Below are 18,887 nucleotides of genomic sequence, written 5' to 3' on the forward strand. Positions count from 1 at the left end.
AACAAGTCTGAAGAGTGCGCAACAGGAGTTACTGTGCTGCCAGGATCAATGCACTAATCAAATGCAAAGCTTCAACGTCAGTTATAAGCACCGAAACATCCAATAGGTGCCCATTGCTCAGAGATCTGTGGGGGGGTGGGGGACGACAAGCGGGCTTTATGTCAATTTAGTCAGCAATACTCCCTGGCTAAGTTTACCCTTCCTTCTAGAGGCTGCAATCTTAGCAAGCAGAAATGGTGTGCTGTTAGTTGCCAAGGTTTATTTTATGTAAAACCTACAGGTCTCTCATTCTCCCTGCTACAGCAAAAGAACAGATGTTTCCCAACATTATTTTTTGTCAGTGGCCAGTTGCATATAAAGTTCCGATAGTAAAAGGGAGCCTAGGTCTGTTTAGCTTCAGAAAAGCACTTCTCTAATGAATGGCAATAGTTGTCTATGTAAGAAAACTTTAAAAAAATAATTTCATCAGCACTATATCTTTAGGTCTCAACCCTATGGTGCAATGCTTAACATACCTCCTTGCAGCTTAACCAACAAGAAAGCCACCTATTCTAACTTTTGTTAGCAACTCCTGTATAAACTACCTGGTGACCTTAGACACAAAAGTTACATTTACTTCACAAACAACTAAGGTGCTACAAATTAATTTCAAATGTAACTACAAACAATGGTGAACATAGGGCTAATGCCCAGATCTGCTGCTTTGAATTTGAGTTAAAACTTCTGACTGCTACCCAGGCTTGCTGTTCTCAATTTACCACCTTGTACTACAGCAAACGCCTGAACCATTAAACTGTATAATTTATTGTTAATCTCTTCTCTCTCACAAATGGACATTGGTATACTCATGAGAAACGCTCTGTTAAAATCTGTACTGAAGAAACAATGTTAGATCAAGTTTGTGGTCTTCAGGCAGTTGTTCTATGATTGTATTTTTATGACAGGTTTTCTGAGTTATTTGACATTTACTCAACCCATCTAGCTACTGCTGAACTTAATGTGGCAACAACGAATACCATGCAAGAGTTTCCCTACCATGGTTGTAGCTGCAAAAGGTCATCAGACCAGTTCGCTTGCCTACCTTATAGGTACAGAAATTCAAAAACACACTACATTTCAAGTCTAATCAGCATATATTTTGCATAAGTTATCTGAAAAAAAACACATGAAAACTTTTCTAACTTTTCTAACTTCTTAATAACTGAATTTCATTCTCTAACCAAGACTCCTTTTAAAATCAATTTTTATTTTCCGTTTACCATGGTGCAGTTATCAAAAGCACTGCAAATATCGCAATTAGAATTTAAAAAGATCAGGTCAAACAACATGGTCAAATCTTGTGCCTACAACACTTACGCTTCTTAAACACAACCAGAGAATCAGATAAAGAAAAAAAAAACAGAAGCAAAAAGCAGTCAAAAATCTCAAGTAAATAAAGCAAAAGACAGTCTATGGAGGCTGAAAACTGTCGCCAGGAAATGGAGCATAGCCACAAGAAATGGGCATAGCAAATACAGTTTTGACAGAAAATAAAATTACAAAACTGGAAAGATCTGACCTAAACTTGTTGCCAAGCATTAAACGATCAATGAATAACAATAATTGGAAAATGACAACAACCGGGGGGGGGTGCAGAAAGTAACTTGGGGGCCATTTCCCTGTTGTAAGCTCACCGAGTGGCAAGTGGGATTTAGAGAAGCAATAACAGTCAAGTGCATATAAAAGGAAATGGGAAGGAGCTAGAGACTCGGAAAGTTTCTCTCGCTGAGCTCATAAGTCTTACAGGTTGAAGACAGATTGGATGAGGTCAGGTTTGTATTCCTTTATATGACATGTTAACACAACTGAAATCCACTATACATTTCCTCGTTTTCAGGTACAGTAGAGAAAGTTGCACTTGACAGGCTCAGCCCAAGCACTGTATAATATTTTACTCCTCATTACTTACCCCTGAGGTCATGCTTCTACCCTGCATGTACAACGGTGTTTGGACAAATTAGGCTTCCATACACCTCTACGGTTTAGACCTGGTCAAACTTAAAAGGGTAGTAATCCAACACAAAACAAGAAACTGTGTACAAAGAAGTTCTGGATTAAAATCAAACAGAATATTTGTTGCTGGTGATGGACAGGTTGACAGATGAGATTAGACAGGAGGCCCCGTGGACTATGATGTTTGCAGATGACATTGTGATATGTAGTGAGAGTAGGGACCAGGTTGAGGAGACCCTGGAGAGGTGGAGATATGCTTTAGAGAGGAGAGGAATGAAGGTCAGCAGGGCTAAAACAGAATATATGTGTGTAAATGAGAGGGAGGGTAGAGGAATGGTGAGGATGCAGGGAGTAGAGTTGGTAAAGGGGATCAATAGTTCAGAGTAATGGTGAGTGTGGAAAAGAGGTGAAGAACAGAGTACAGGCAGGGTGGAATGGGTGGAGAAGAGTGTTAGGAGTGATTTGTGACAGACGGGTAACCAATAAGAGTGAAAGGGAAGGTCTACAAGAGGGTAGTGAGACCAGCTATGTTATATGGGTTGGAGACGGTAGCATTGTTGAAAAGGCAGGAGTCAGAGCTGGATGTGGCAGAGTTAAAGATGTTAAGACTTGCACTGGGTGTGACTAGGATGGACAGGATTAGGAATCAGTATATTAGAGGGTCAGCTCAGGTTGGACAGTTTGGAGACAAAGCAAGAGAGGCGAGATTACGTTGGTTTGGACATGTGCTGAGGAGGGATGCTGGGTATATTGGGAAAAGGATGCTAAGGATGGAGCTGCCAGGTAAGAGGAAAAGAGAAAGGACTAAGATGAGGTTTATGGATGTGGTGAGAGAGGACATGCAGGTGGCTGGTGTGAAAGAGCATGATGCAGAGGACAGGAAGAAATGGAAACAGATGATCCACTGTGGCGACCTCTAACGGGAACAGCCGAAAGAAGAAGATGATGAGAATATTTTTTGCAGCTAATTTTGAAAGGGAAGGCAACAGTAAGGACCAGTACAGAAAACATTTGGCAACAATAACAATTCTGGCTTCATCCAGCATCTATCCCCCCCAACAAACTACATCTTCAGAGCATAACAAAGTCCATCAACTCTGGTCAGAATAAAACACGCACCAATACAGCTACAACAAGCACATCTGCTGAGATAATGCCCATGCATGACAATGCCTCATGTTTACCAGGAGGCAGACTATGCTGTATATGCCTGCAGTGCAACAACAATCAGGAGTATAAAAAGAAAAACAAAAGCTGCACCATGACATTTCTTACCATACTTCGGAGAAGAAGGGGCAGTCCACTGATATAACTATTCAGACAGCACAGTTCAAGTAAATCAGTGTTCTCGTCTTTAACATCAAACTAAAACAAACTAAACTAAATGTTCAGAGGTCCTGTCGCTGTACTTTGCTGACTCATGCACTGCAAAAGTACACAGTGCAATTCCAAAGTATCAGGCAGCATTTCACATCGATTGGTACACTTTGAATAGTAAACAGGCAAGCCTGTATGAATTCAGACTCAGTACAAATATAAAGCTTGTAAAAACTTAGTTCGTACATACTACATACCAAGACGTACAGCCTGACATTCTGCTATAATTAAACACAAATAACCAAGTTGAATGCCTTCCACAGCAAAAATGTGAGATATAACTCATAACATGTTCTAAAAAAAAGGGATTGAAATCCATCAATATAATCTGAAGCACTTGTCAGATGTGAAATGAATGTACAAGAAATTAGCTTGTATGACCATAAAAAGAAGGGACGGAAGGCAGAAATACTGCACCTCGTGTGTGAAACCGTAGAATACGAAAGCAAATGCAAGCACTGCTGTAGCACACTGACAGAGTATAGGAAATGATCACATTTCTTGGCAATAAGAAGCAACACACCTCCCTAAAGACAATACATGCTTGAAGGGAGCAGTGAAGATGCACCTAGTCTACTGGCTTTATGGGAAAGGAGAACAGCTAAGATTTCAGAGTGATAATACTACAGATGGGCATTACTTAGAAGTCTTAACTTCTGTCAGAAAACTGAAAAGAAAATGTATTTCTACGTCACATTAGAACAGCACCTCAAACAACTACATACCCCATTACTCTGGTTAAGGAGGACTGCCTGAAGTCAACACAAGCAATAGTAATGTGAGCTAGTGTACTTTTTAATGAGACAATATGTTTTAAAATTATATTCTGGATGGGCATATCCTTTTTCCAAAACAAGAGTAATATTAGTCTGGAATAAGTTGACAGTTTTGTCTCACAGGACACACAGACTATATTAAACACATACTTCAGGCAACTGAAAGTACATGGTTTGTAATGAGACCATGTAGAATTTTTTTGGGGGGGACCATATACCATGGTGTAGTAACCTCAGACCAGTTCTTTGAATGGGTGGTATAAGTGGGGCTTTGCCTGTGTAAAACATGCCAGAATTCTTGCGTAAATGCACTTTGAAACATTTTTTTAAATCAAATGACATCCTAGCGTAACATTTCACAAGAAACTGACCTTAAATGGATACAATCTGCTGAACAGTGTAGTCCCCATCTGTCCATACTAGAATTGAAGCTCCTTGAAATCGTTTGAAATAAACAGCAAACATCGCTTGTAAGAATAAGCTCATAACAAAAATTCAATATAAAGTTCCACTTTACCACAGCTGAGGTAAGTTATACAGATTCCGCAACAACTACCACCACTTCTCCTGTCAACTGTAACTAAGAGATCTGTGCAGATGTCTAAGTTTAACACTTCACTGGATCATAATGTTCTACTCAGATGTTTTGTGTAAATTCTTCAAAACAAAACAATCAAATGCAATATTAAATGCAGATCTTTGAGCAGTTAATCACATCAGTCATACTGAACAACATACTTACACATATTAGCATAGGTCTCAACCAACCAGGGACACTTAAAATATTAGTACTATTAATTCAAGGCATTGATAGACTAAGAGAAAGTGAATTAATATAATTTTCGGAAGTAAAAGAAGTCTATAACTCTATCGTCATTATTTATTAAGTGTAAAATCACTACCTTTCCTCCAACAGTCATCAGTTTTAGGAGAGATTAAAAGGGACAGAGCTAAAATTCAAGTCAAAATCAGAGACAGTTCAGAGATATGCATATTAGCAAAATCACAAACTTGACATTTTAAAAGCACGAATTTGCATTTTCATAAGGAAAAGCTCAGCAACAGCTATGTGACTGACACTTAAATCTACTTCAGTATTTGACTGAACCATGCACTGCTATTTTCTAAATCACATTAGTCATTCATTCATTTTCCAGTTACCCTCAATCTACTGTCAAGTCACAGATAAGCTGGAGAATATCCTAGCACTTCATGGGAACAAGGCAGTGAAAGTAATCCCAAGTGGGGTGCCTGCTCACACAATTTGCACATATCTGTCAGCAAACAAGTACATGCACAGCTGCACACACGCATACACACACACAAATACACAGCTGCATACACGGACACACATACACACACACAAATATGCATCTGAACGCACGACCGCACCTATAAACACACGCGTGTGCCTACACACACATGTGCACATGCCTATACACACATGCACATGCCTACACACACACCTAGACACACGCACACAGACACACACAGACTGACGCATCACTAGACTGAAGAACCATCACTCACCTAAGGCACACTTGTGGGAAGTAGGAGAAAACCAGAGCATCCAGAAAAGAAGCAAGTGCTGTGGTGCTCTGTGCTTCTGTGAATTCCTCAGTCACATCAGTGTACATTACATTAACAAAATGTTAAATGGATGGTATCTCTGGTCACAACATGCTGGAACTATGCACGCCAGCTGCATATGTGGCCACTGTCCTAGTATCCACCAATGTATGTTCCTGCAGTAGATAACTGTGACTCCTCCTCTACACGGTAGGACAGACAGCCTCCTTGGACACCAAGTCCCTACTTATTCTGGAATCGCCCACTTCATGGTGTACATTCCAATTTCTACACTAGCAGCAGAGTCAGTACTATTCACAGTCAGTTTCTCATAACATCAGTTGCCACAATTTCTTTACTGGCAGTGACACGTCCTTTATCAGTTCCAAGAAATGCTTTCTGCATGCCAGATGACAAGATGATTGAGATGTGCTACGATTTGTGAAGAACCCTCTACCACGCAATATTTTCAATATTCTGTGACCCTTACACCTACGGAATTTGACCAACTGGCATATTAATAACTGGCTTGCTGAAGTAGGGGGGCCCTCTGCTAGACATCCCAGCTACCTTCTCTACCCAGCATCAGTGGCAAGGCCAGCAGATATGCTATCACACAAGAAGCATGTACTGATCATCTCACCTGCCTCTCTTGCTTTCATGCCCTGAGCCCAAAGTACAACTCCACTCCTCCTACCAATGTGCTAGCATGCCCTGACAAGTTATCCTTCTATTACTGGGCAGCCATGTGTTCAGCAGAACATCTTTCTACTAATAACCCTCTTGTCCCTCCATGCTGTTGTACCTCCAGAAGCAAATCCTTCAATTAATAACCCCTTCCACTTAACATGTCATGACATCCTCCATGACACACAAATTTATATGACTAACCACTCTCCTGCCCTTACTATCATACCTCAGCACCACTCTATATACAATAATGACACAAGGGAAGCTGCATTAACTTATGTCTTTCGCTCTATCATTTCATCTACTGACTTCCCCACTCCCCTGTGCAGGCAACTCCCTAGCTTGACTTTTCTCATCCACCTCCCTGTGGTGTTAGCAGGTTCCAGTGTGTCAAACTTGGCAACTTTACTACTGAATTGGTTATTTACGAACTGCATATTGGAGGGATTCATAAAAATGTCTGGAGCAACAGGTTTTTACATGTCATAAACCATCACAACTTCAGAATTATCACATCTGTAAGACACAGGTTTGGTTGGATGACAGCTGTTCTGCCACACTCTGAGAAAGGAGAATGCTTGACATTTAACAGCTAACCTTGTCCTACTTCTACAAACACACACTAGCTCTTTTATTTTACTAATGCATTTTGCAGGAGACAAAGATAGAATGTAAAGACTTTTGGGAACATATCTGTATCCAGTTCTAGATGATCCAGGCACATGTAGTATAAACGGGCAGATACTCTGCATACTGCAGTACAGATGGACATGTACTTTGCTTAATGTAGTACAGGTGGACAGGTACTTTTGCATATTAGTATAGGTGGACAGGTACATTGCATACTGTTCTGATAATAAGCATGGAGATGTAATGAAAGTACAACATCAAGGGTTAGACAAAGTGCAGCCCTCATTGTGCAACGCATAAGCCATTCATGAATCCAATCCATTATTTACACAAGAGATGCACGTGTCTATACAGTCCGTCTGGAGCTCAATGAATAGCTGAACAATTCAGCCTTTGTAATAAACTATAAAACTAAATCAGCAACAACAGCTGAAATTAAGAGCATCAAGAAAACAAACAAAAGGTGAGAGAAAACAGTTGCTCAACAAAGAGAAACCAGGAAACCACACCTGCAGACAGAAACAGGTCCACACTATACCTGCAACTCAATTCACAAAGATTTCAAAAACATGTGAAGTCAAAAGCTGAGAATAAAGAGTACTTTACTGTCTCCTGGTTCAGAAATGTAAATGTTTACTATTATGCATAAAAAGTACAGAAAACTTCAGTACAAACCAGCTCTTTTTAAATTTAATTTCTGTTGGGTTACATGCATGCTGGCTTTCCAGCAAATATGAATTTTGCTACCAGCTATTCAGCTACTGTTCTAGAGGACATAGCATTGAGAAGCAGCAAACTGTAAAAAAAAGTTTTTATAACACTGATGTACCATGGCATGTTGGGCGAGGACATTTGTGGTGGGAGTATCAATAATTTCAAGTTTCAACACAATTCTCTCTCAAAATATGACCAGGAGTTCCCAAAAAAATTATAAGGTTGATTAACACAATATATGAGGAATAGGAGGCAAAAAGTAAAAAGGTGGGATCCTCTCTGATAATTTCTGCTTGAGCAGAAGAACCAGGCTGGGGTGTCCTCTTTCCCTTTATTTGCATTATATTTAGAACCACTGGTAAAGAAAATTAGGGACTCAGAAATTCAAGGATATAATTTGATACTGCTCTCTGACTTGGTGTATAGACTGTGGTGGGTGGGACCGACCAGAAAGCCCAGAAACTTTGAAAGATGGCAGGTAATGGCAGTAACACCACATGATGCATGTATCTGGTGGTAGCCAAAGTGCCTGAATAGGGTCTAAAACAGAATGCTCCGATTGGGGCGCATCTATGCAGAATATGCTGGGTTTTACTAGGCAAGTTTTATTCATTTATTTTTTACCATGGCAGGCAACCAGATATCCTAGCTTTCAAGTCTCTGATTTTGCAACATGTCCCTGGTTTTAGTTCATTTTGCCCTGCCCCTCATAAAGTGCCTGACTTTCTAATAGCTCACTATTACAAATTAGGCAACAATACCAGACATTTGTTTCATACTTCTTATTCTTCTGAAAATGCAAGCTGACATAAAACTTAATATTCTATTAACTTTTAAGTGAATTAGATTAATACATAAAAATAGGCTCTAATTTTAGGTCTTTGTTCACACCTTAGTTTGTGGCTTTGCCCTGGACTCTTGACGAAAGAAGATGAGAGCTGTGCCTCACCTCAACTGTCCCAGATGATTTTCCCTATTTTTTTTGGTCCATTACTCATAAAAAAGTAGCTGTCTAGTACACATGAACTGTTGCCGTCTCACAAATAATGACAGACATTTGACTTCACAGCCATCAGAAAAAGCATATGAATGCAAAACCTATCATTTGGCATAAGGTAATGTTTTAATGCAAATGAAAACCTAATGTTACTTACTGTGTGCCCTTTACTTATAAGTCTGGCATCTGCAATGTGCACAAAGTAGCTATAATTAAAGAGGATGTTCACGGTGGAAAATGACTGCTACTTGCTCATTATTCTTATTTTTCAAGACTAATGCGATTTGTGTGAAGCAGCTAATTACAGACATCGCAATGTACACAGAAGTGGCTATAACTGCTGGGTGGTGATGATGATAGTCTGTACATGAAAGCAACTGGCATTTGCTCAGTTTAAATAGCAATCACTCTGTCTGCAAGTCAAGTGTGCATTTGAGTAAAGCAAGATGGAATACTTTACTGTGTGTTTATGCAAATACATCATTGTCATTTTTTTTTAATCATAATAAGGCATGGAGGTCATCTGAGAATAAAAAATGTTTATTCCCGTAAACAATAATCTGGCGTGACTGAAGAGCTGTCTCAATGCATTGTACTTGCTGAAATTTGTGTAAAACTGGTATGGTTTGTTCATGTGGAGGTTGCCTTGTACTCAAGAGTAACAAGTTGACTGTAATTTCTTTCACTTTCCATCACAAACATCAGCACCGCACATATGTGGTCATTGCTGGTGGTTTGACCACAGCAGGATGTTTGTGAACACAATTACTCACTGGCACAGTGGTGCAGAAGAAGCATTACCATCCTCTAGTACTTGGCTGTGGTTGAGATCATGATTGTAGCTTATTCTGTGTGGTGTCTACATGCCGTCTCTATCTCAGTGTGGGTTCAATCCATGTGCTCTGGCTTCCTCCAATACTCCAAAGACATGTCACAGATGAACTGGCATTCCTCCAATTTACCTTTAGATAGGTTTGCAATATATGTTGTGTGTATATCTGTCATTTGATAAACCTGGCTTGTCAGGAGCAGTGTGTGTGTAGGTGTGGATGTGAGAAAATTCACTGCAGCTTTTCATAGACCTGGTGTCAGCATGTGAATATGTGTATGTGTGTGGGAGGACGGTGGCTGGAAAAATATAACCATTTAAATCTGTAGATAAACAGTATCACAGTATTGCTAGGCAAATACTTAACTCTTCTGGGTAGCAGTAAAAAAGTACAGTTGTGTACACTTACCATAAATGTAGATGCTAGAGTGTATTCACTGTTGCAGTCATTACATTTGGGTAATCTGCTTGCAGATTGCCCTCAGTCAGCCTGATTAACAAAGTCTTGGGTCCTGCGTCGGTTGCTGTCCCTTCTTCCATGGCGTCAGGTCATCAGGGGGTATAAAGCATGCAGCTGATGCCATTACAGCAGTTTTTCTTGCCCCAGATGTCAGGTGTCCCCCTAATAGGGAGCAAATAAACATAAAAACACAGAGGTATACCTCCAACAAAAAGCAAATACACCAAAAAGGCTTTTAAGCATAGTACAGGAAAGTAGAGGTATAGCCAGAAGAAATTAGGGAGGGTAACCAGGACTGCAACAGTGAACACACTCGAACATCTACATTTATGGTAAGTGTACACAATTGTACTATGTTCTTCGTGTTTCACTGTTGCAGTCATTACATTTGGGTAGATTCCCAAAGCCATGGTTGGGAGTAGGAGTTTATATAGCATTAGGGCCAGCTAAAAGGCCCTGCAAGACAACAGTGGCAAAGTCAGCTCTGGATTTAAAGAAAATTGGCAAATGATAATGCTTGGTGAAAGTATGTACAGAACTCCAGGTAGCAGCTTCTAGGATGTCCCTGGTAGGAACACCTCTGAGAAAGGCTACAGAAGTAAATGCAGCCCTGGTGAAGTGAGATCTGATCCCCTGAGGGATAAGTTTTCCATGGTGCTTATAGCAGAAATTAATGCAATGGCTTATCCATTTAGAAATGCTTTGTTTTGAAATAGCCTTCCCCTCTATCCCTGCAGCAAATGCTACCAGCAGTTGTTCAGATTTTGAGGTTTAGTCCTGTCCAAGTAGAGTCTAGGTTGTCTGTGCACATCCAATGAATGCAGAATCTGTTCTCCTTTGTTTTGTGGATTTGGAAAGAAGGTTGGCAAATGAATGGACTGATTAAAAGCCACACTGGATACCACCTTGGGCATGAAGGATGGGTTGGTCCTGAGTGACACCCTGTCCGCATGAAAGATAAATGAAAGGCTCCGCTGCCATAAGGGCCTGTAATTCAGATATCCTTCAAGCTGAAGTGATTGCTAAAAGGAAAGCTGTTTTCCAAGAAAGAAATTTTAAGTCTGCAGTAGCAGCTGGCTCGAAAGGAGGTAGAGTGAGCTTCTCCAATACAAAGTTAAGGTCCCAGGCAGGGGTTGGAGCTCTCCTGGGTGGTCTCAGGTTTTTGGCCCCTCTGAGGTACTGCTTGAGCACAGGATGAGAGAAGAGGGGAGGTTCTGTGTTATAATGAGCTGAAATGGCTGAGGCATGGATTTTAATGGAGGAAAAAGACAGGCCCTTGTGAAGCATCTCAGTTAAGTATTGCAAAATCTGAGGTAAATTGGGTGCCACTGTGCTCATCCCTTGAGATTGGTTCCAGGCTCAGAATCTTTTCCATTTTTCAGCAGAAGATTTTCTAGTGCTAGGTCTCCTTGCCTCTAAGAGGACATCCATCGCAGGTTTGCTGAGGGATGCTAAGGGTGAATTTAAGTGATAAGCCAGGCTGCAAGGTTCAATGTTGGAAGCTGAGGGTGCAGAATTTGGTTCTCCTGCTGAGACAGCAGGGAAGGAGTCTGCGGCAGGTGCCATGGAGGTAACTGCGACACACTGCACAGGAGGGGGTACCAGTGTTGGCACAGCCAGTCTGGAGCAATCAAGATCATCCTTGGTTTGTCCTGTTTGACTTTTAGTAGAACTTTGGAGAGCATAGACAGCGGGGAGGGGGGGGGTGGCGTAGACTGATATGTTTTTCCAGCTGAAGGACAGAGCATCCACTTTCCAGGCTTGTTTGTGGGGAGTCCTTGTGCAAAACTTGTCCAACTGGTAGTTCTGGGAGGAGGTAAACAGATCTATGTCTGGGCTCCCCCACTCGCTTGTCAACATTTTGAAAATCCTTGGTTCCAGTTGTGTGGGTCCATGAGGTTTCTGCTTAGTCCGTCTGCCAGTGTATTTAATTTCCCTGGCAGGAATTGAGCTTGTAGGTGCACTTGGTAGCTCAAAGCTGTGTTCCACAATGCCATGGCTAGTCTGCAGAGGGGGTAGGAATGTGTACCTCCCTGCTTGTTTATGTACCACACAACCATGGTGTTGTCCGTCTTTACCATTAGTTGTCCTGGAAGAATGTAGTCCTTGAAGGCTGTCAGAGCATTCTGTACAGCTAACATTTCTTTTTGATTGATATGTAGGTGCATTTGACTTGGGTTCCATTTGTCCTGAATGCACTTCACTGCTAGGTGAGCCCCTCATGCATAGTCTGATGCATCTGTTGTTAGGGTTTGGCCAGCAGGGAGTAGTGTGAACGGTAGTCCCTTGTTTTGGTGGCAGGCCTCTGCCCACCAGAGGAACTCTAGGCATAGGCAAGGTATGATAGGAATCATTGTTTCCAGGCTGTGAGAATGTTGACTCCATAGGCTTTTTAGATACCACTGTAGTTTCCTCATATGCAGTCTTGCATCTGGAATTAGAAGAATGCACGAGGCCATGAACCCCAAGGCTTGCAGTATTTGTCTTGCAGATAGCAGGGTTTTTGTGGCCACTTGTTTGAAATAGGTTACCAAATGAATTTGCTTTTCTGGCGTGAGGTAAGCCATCTGGGAAGTTGTATTCAAACTTGCTCCCAGGAATGTAATTTGTTGACAGGGTACCAGTTGTGATTTCTTTTCATTTATGGTGTACCCCAAACAAGCTGGAACCCTTTTTACAAATGTCAGATGATTTCAAAGTATGCCCTTGCTTTCTGCCTGAATTAGACAATAGTCCAGGTATGGGTATATTTGAATACTTCTTTGCCAGCAAAATGCAATAACTGGAGCCAGGCACTTTGTGAATACCCTGGGAGCAGTAGACAAGCTAAAGGGCAGTGCAGAGAACTGATAATGCGTGCAGCCTGCTTTGAAGCGTAGGTATCTTCTGCAGGATTCCCCGATTTGGATGTGCAGGTATGCTTCTTTGAAATCTAGTGTTGCCAACCAGGCGTCTTTGCCTAGCATAGGAAGTAATTGGTGAAGAGTCAGTACCTTGAATTTTGGAATCTCCAGAAAGGTGTTTAGAGTAGACAGGTCCAGGATTGGATGCCATGAATTGTCTTTTCTGGGTACCAGAAAAATCTGGAGTAGAAACCTTGTCCCTTTTCCTCTTCTGGTACCAGATGAATAGCCCCCATGCTTATGAGAGAAAGTACTTGTTTTTGAGCCTCTGCCCATGGATTTGGGGGCAGGTCTGGCCACCCATTTGGTGTTGGCAACGTGTGGAAATGAAATCTGTATCCCTGGGACACCATATTTAAATCCCATTTGTCCTGGGTTGTGAGTTTCCAGTTCTTTACATGAAGACCAATCTTTCCCCCTAAAGGGGCGGTCAAAAGATAAGTGCTTGGGAATTTTAAATGGAAGTCATTGAGACTGTACACCATAGGGGGTGTCTTGTTATTTCCAGATTTGGAAGTGGAGACCCCCCCCCCCCCACACACACACACACACACACACACTGCTTAGTTCTGAGAGTCCCCTGGGATTGAAACATGGCGTTTTTGCTGTGTCTGGATTTGGCTTGAGAAGACCTGGAAGGAACTGGAAAGGACCAATTTTTAGTAGGCCAGTGCCTACTAAATCTAGGAGATTGCGCTTGTAAATACCTTTAACAGTTTGCATAGATTTAGCTTTATCTTCCATCTTTTTAAGAACTTCTTCAGCCTTGTTGCCAAACAGGCGGTCCTGATTTAAAGGAGCATCCAACAATTTAGCTTTAACATGATCAGGCAAAGATTGCTCCTTAAGCCAAGCATGCCTTCTAAGAAGAGACCCAGTAACAGCAGCCCTACAAGAGGCTTCTAAAGAATCAAAACCACATTGCAAAGTATGTTTTCCAACTTGTTCAGCAGAATGCATTAAGTCCTGTAAATCTTTACTTTCCACACAGTCAGGAATCAACATCATTTTCTGTTTAAGCAGTCCAATAACATGTTGCTGATATTTTAACATATGAAATTGGCAGTTTAAAGTTGTGATTGCCAAAGTTGAAAAAGTATAAACCTTTTTACCCCATCTAGCCAGCACCCCGGAGTCTCTATCAGAAGGGGCAGGATTTTTAGCAGTAGAAGCCTTAATGCCCTTGGGCCCCTGAGAAATAGTCTCTGGATCTGAAACAGGGTTTTTGAAAAGGAATTTGTGGGACTCAGGAACCCTGTAGTATCTGTCAGGTTTACTAGGAGCAGGAGGCAGGGAATCAGGAGCCAAACTGGATTCCGAGAAAACATCATCAACAATGTCTAGCACAGGAGGTATAGCCAAAGGCCTATGCTGAGGTAGAAGGAGGAAATCCCTGAGCCTCTTTTTGAATCAGAAAACTCCTGGCTTTCCCAGTGCAAATGCTCCCTTCAAGTATGTAAAGTTTCCCCAAACGCAAAATCCTCAGGAGGGGAAGCAGAGGGGATAGAATCCTCTGCATAAGAATCCTCATAAGTAGGTATGGACAAATCCAGGTCATCAGAAGAGTCAGAAGAACCATAATCCTGATCAGAAGATTCATAATCAAGCTCAGCCCTAGGCCTCTTGGGGGTGGTGGTGGGGGGTTGACTACCCCTGAATAGAGTTATTAGATCTTCAGCCATTTTTATCATTTGTTTTTTAGGCATAGGGGCCTGAGCATGTGGCCTGGGCATTGTTTTTTTAGACATGGATCGAGACTTAGGTCTTAGTAATGAAGGAGGCATCGATTTAATATGCAAGTCAGTAGTCCTGAATACACCCTCAGAAGCCGGTGCCTGCACAGCGGCTCGGGACCCATCCACGGTAGAGACATCCGCGGGTTCCATAGTTGAAGTATCTCGCTGAATACCGGACTCTGAATGGGTCGCAGTAGAGGCCTGCGAATCAGAAGTAGCGGGTATCAGGGGCTGCAAAAGCGCCTCACTGAGTACTGGCGAACTGGCGACTGGCTTAAGAGAAGCGTCGTCGGCAGTTTTGGACCTCGGCGGCCTATCTCTGTCTTTATCTTTGCGTTCTTTCTGAATCCCGGTAGTTGTACGGCTAACCGACATTTCTGGATAATTAAACCGAGAACCGAAATATTTAGAGGCAAAAATATACCAACGACGGACAGTGCACTGATTAAATAAAGCATGAAACCAACAGCAAGGTACGTCGTGGTCAGGGCCTAGGCAAGGAATACAGTACAAATGAAATCTTTACGAGGTATTTGCTTTCCACAAGTAATGCAATTATTAACTTTTATTAAAACAGGAACAAACCACTCGCTGACAAACAGGATAAACGCCCAGTGCTCCAGAAAAACTTAAATGATATTGATAAAACCAAAAGGAGCAACTAGGCTGATGCAGAGTCACAAGTATAAATGAAAGGCAAAATCCTCAGGTTAAAATCCAAATGAAAGGCAAAATCCTCAGGTTAAAATCCAACTTTAATTCACTGCAGGTCAGATAAGCGCTTTCACTCATTCATTTGAGCTTCATCAGATCATGTAACAAAGACCTTCAAGTACATAGGCTACATTTATACAGTTAAAACACCTCCTATTGGCCTACCAAAAGCTGCTTCTTGTTTACACATTCATGAGTTAATCTAAGCTTAAAAATACATGCACATATAAACATGCTGAGATGTATAAAATGACAAAGTAAATATAAAAAATATATAAAAACTCTCCATGAAAGTTGGATTTTAACCTGAGGATTTTGCCTTTCATTTGGATTTTAACCTGAGGATTTTGCCTTTCATTTATACTTGTGACTCTGCATCAGCCTAGTTGCTCCTTTTGGTTTTATCAATATCATTTAAGTTTTTCTGGAGCAGTGGGCGTTTATCCTGTTTGTCAGCGAGTGGTTTGTTCCTGTTTTATTAACTTCATTTTTTCTCGCTGACTTTGGAGCAGAGTCTACTACCAGTGAATAGCGTTTGCTTAGTGCATAACTTTTGTTTGTATTTTTACCCTGCATACAGCCATTTTTGGCTATTTTATTTGTTACTGTGCTTTTGCACCATTTTTTCTATTATGCAGAGTCAGAGTGAAACTGTAGATATTGAGCTAGACTACGAGCCCCGAGGTGTAGACCTGGGCTCAGTCGCTCATCTACAGAAGAGGTTTGAACAGAATCTCGTCTGTTCAACAGTGACTTCCTGGCAATTCGGTGCTTTGGAGCGCTTTGATGACGCAGATACGGTGACACCCGACTTGGATGAGCTACAACGCCTGTTAGACAGTCTAGAGAAAGACTTTGCACATTTGAAACGTTTGCAAACACAGCGTTTCCATTTTCGTTATTGTTTGGACACAAAAATTGTACCGAGAGGATTACGTATATTAAACATGCCCAATCAGGGGGAACATTATCCAGAGTTGCTTTCAAGGTGGCAGCGCCTGAACTTGGAGGTAAGCAAACAGTACATGGAGTTACTTATTGACTTTTTTTCCTCTGAAGAGGAGAAACTCATTAATAACATTAAGAAACAACAGAAGAGAATGTTTTCTTGTTTCCCCAAGTACTGTAATAGAACCACTATTTGAAAGCCTGTTGGATGGAATATCAGCCTTAGAGCGGAAACTTCTCCAACAGAAGAGAAGCAAGATAATTAGAGATCACAGAGATTTTAATTTAGGACAAGTCTTCGTTTGGCACATGGACATTATAGTGCTACCGTTAAACCTAATGACTATACTAGTGTTAGACAACTGAGTTCCGAACCTAGTACTGGTTCTGAAAATGTTAATGTTGTTAATAATGCTTGTGAAGCTGTGGATATTACTAACTGTGTACATAACAATGTATCGCCTAGTAATAGGGTACAAAATATAGCTAACATTAATAACACTACTACTTCCAATGATACTGATGATGTAATTACTATTTTACATAGTGAGAGTGGATCTAGTTCTATTAATACAAATACTAAAGAAGTTAGTCAGCCTATTACTGTGAATAATATTGCAGACAGAACTAACTTGTATCCAGCAGTACATGTTGTGAAGGGACCGATCAATAAGAGGTTGTCAGTAGATGATGGCATAGTGAGATCTAAGTTACCTCACAAAGTACATACCACCATCACTACAGGAGTAGTAAGTGAGCTCCCTTTTCCCCTCCCAGTCCGAAAGGACAAGAATATAACAAGGGACTCTATGAGCAGGGGAGACAGAAAGCAAATTATCAGAAGAGTATGTACCACATCAGACAATAAAGAAGATGTGGAAGAACAAAGTAAATTAGATACAGCTGAAATTTTGATACCAGCAGATTCTATGATACATAACATCTCAGGATATTTGTTGACTGAATGTGATGAGAAATTATTATGTAAAGGCCTAAACTTTATACCAAGTGCACACAGTAACTTTACGGATACTGTAGTAGACATGAGACTTTTCTGTCGAAACCTTATGCTTAAACTGCTATTTCATGATAAAACTGATAGTGAATTGACAGACAATAACGTTACTAGACCACCAAAGTTTAAGAAGCTTAGCAACTTTGTCCCACCTAATCATCCGTTAGTTGAGGCATATTTGAAACTAACTGAGGATGATTTATATGAATATTTTTCTCTAAAGAAATATAGGAAGAATGATAATTTGACTAGAGGGGAGCAGACTAGCTTACTTAAACTCCAGTCATTACAGTCCATAACCATTAAACCAGCCGATAAAGGTGGTCGGATAGTAGTTATGGACACTAGCAAATATCATGATGCTATGATTAAACTCTTGGAAGATGATTTCTATTTACAAGTTAATGAACAAATAGTGCAAGCTACTATTGTCACGTAAACAATATGTTATTAGATATGTTGAAAGGTGATATCTTGGATCAAGAATTGTTTGACTATCTCTTTGTTAAGAATCCACTTGTACCAACAATACATGGGTTACCTAAGATTCACAAAGACTCCATTGACCCACCAATGAGACCCATAGTGTCTGGTCAGGGTTGGATCACTGAAAACCTTTCTGTCTATGTTGAGAAACATTTGCGACCTATATTAAATAAGAACAAAGTTGTACTGAAAGATTCCAAACAGTTTTTAACAGATTTGTATGACTGTTTAGGTGGCATTTGTGACGTTGATAACTTGATTTTTGTAACGTTTGACATCAAGTCCTTGTTTACTGTGTTACCAAATAACATAGGCCTGATCTATATCACTGAGTATCTACTCTTACATAGCGAATATACATCAGTTAAAGTAGACCTCATTGTACATTTCCTTGAACTTATTTTGAATAACAATCTTTTCACCTATGATAACAAGTTTTACCAACAGCGAGGTGGCGTAGCCATGGGCACACCTTGTGCCAACAGCTACGCAAACATGTTTTTGGCATTTTGGGAATTTGAGAGTCTCTTTAATTTAGAAATGTTTAAACAACATGTAACTTTTTATAGACGTTTCGTGGATGATGTTTTTGCTTTATGGAGAGGCAGTGTTGATGATTTGTTTGTGTTCCATACTACATTGAACAACCTCACTGGCTATTTAACCTTCAGTATGAATCACTCTAGAGAGAAGATAGAATTTCTTGACTTGTATATAGAAAAGTTAGCATGTGGTTTGATTAATACAGGTGTCTATAGGAAACCCTGCTATTTTAATACTCTATTACAGCGTGATAGTATGCACCCACAGCATATTTTTAAGAATATCATTAGAGGCCAGGGGATGAGAACCTCTAGGCTAAATGCCACAGAAGAAGGCTTCCTAAATGAAGTGAGTGACCTCAAGATAAGGCTAGAAGAACGGGGCTATAGCTCACAAGAGATTGAGTCCAACCTCGGAGATGTCAATAAACTTAGACTGAACAGAGCAGCCCCTTATTTTGGACCAGTTATTACTGGTGGATCCATTACAATAGACAATGGTAGAGATG

The 18,887-nt window shown here is 40.8% G+C and overlaps 1 protein-coding gene across 3 annotated transcripts in view; it reads right to left on the reverse strand.

Moving 5' to 3' along the window:
* Nucleotides 1-18,887, reverse strand: part of GHR (growth hormone receptor) — a 1,761,548-nt gene that overhangs the window by 1,649,147 nt on the left and 93,514 nt on the right. Inside the window, exon 1 of one of the 3 annotated variants that reach the window (XM_044069749.1) lies at nucleotides 3,268-3,287. The exons of the other annotated variants lie outside the window; for them this stretch is intronic. The gene's annotated coding sequence lies outside the window, so the exon portion shown is untranslated. Of the gene's footprint in view, nucleotides 1-3,267; nucleotides 3,288-18,887 lie in introns of those variants that run through there. 3 annotated transcript variants of the gene reach the window in all.

The sequence above is a fragment of the Protopterus annectens genome, chromosome 1.part0 (genome assembly GCF_019279795.1).
Source record: "Protopterus annectens isolate FY-2018-M chromosome 1.part0, PAN1.0, whole genome shotgun sequence".
NCBI classification, from domain to species: domain Eukaryota; kingdom Metazoa; phylum Chordata; order Ceratodontiformes; family Protopteridae; genus Protopterus; species Protopterus annectens.